We start from the raw sequence: 573 nt of genomic DNA, 5'->3' as shown, positions 1-573 counted from the left end.
GTTACGTCAGTCGTGACTGACGAATTGGGATCCGTATGGAAAACGCCACTATTGCTGACCCCCTCCAGTGCCCTGCGGAAGCCGGCAAGTCCCCCCACACCAGCTGGGGCGGAAGATAGGACAGCGGCTAGGCAGAGGTGTCCGCACTGCTGTTCCATACAGTGGTACATTGGATAACACTGGGAAAGCGTACCCAGTTGGGACGCTACGGAAGCCACATCCTGCACATAGGAGGTATCATGTGGAATTACACATATGGACTGGCCTAGGGCAGTGCTACATATGGAAGTCCCTGCGGTAGACTCAACCCGATGACCAAGTCGTGCTTCCCCAAGGACTTACCGTCTACTGCCTCGTGATGCGCGGCAATGGCGGCAACATACACTTTAAGGGTGGAGGGAGACAGCCTTCGCTCCAACTCATCCTGCAGGAAAGAAAGCACGACTGCGATTGGGCATCTACGGGGGTCTTCCCGGCGGGAAGAGCACCAACCGACGAACAGGTTCCACTTCAGCCTGTAAGCGTGTCTAGTAGACGGGGCTCTAGCTGAAGTGATGGTGTTTACTACCGCTG

This window comes from Sinocyclocheilus rhinocerous, unplaced genomic scaffold (genome assembly GCF_001515625.1).
Source record: "Sinocyclocheilus rhinocerous isolate Xijiao unplaced genomic scaffold, SAMN03320098_v1.1 scaffold200, whole genome shotgun sequence".
Classification (NCBI taxonomy): domain Eukaryota; kingdom Metazoa; phylum Chordata; class Actinopteri; order Cypriniformes; family Cyprinidae; genus Sinocyclocheilus; species Sinocyclocheilus rhinocerous.
Note: the sequence above shows the minus strand (reverse complement) of the source record.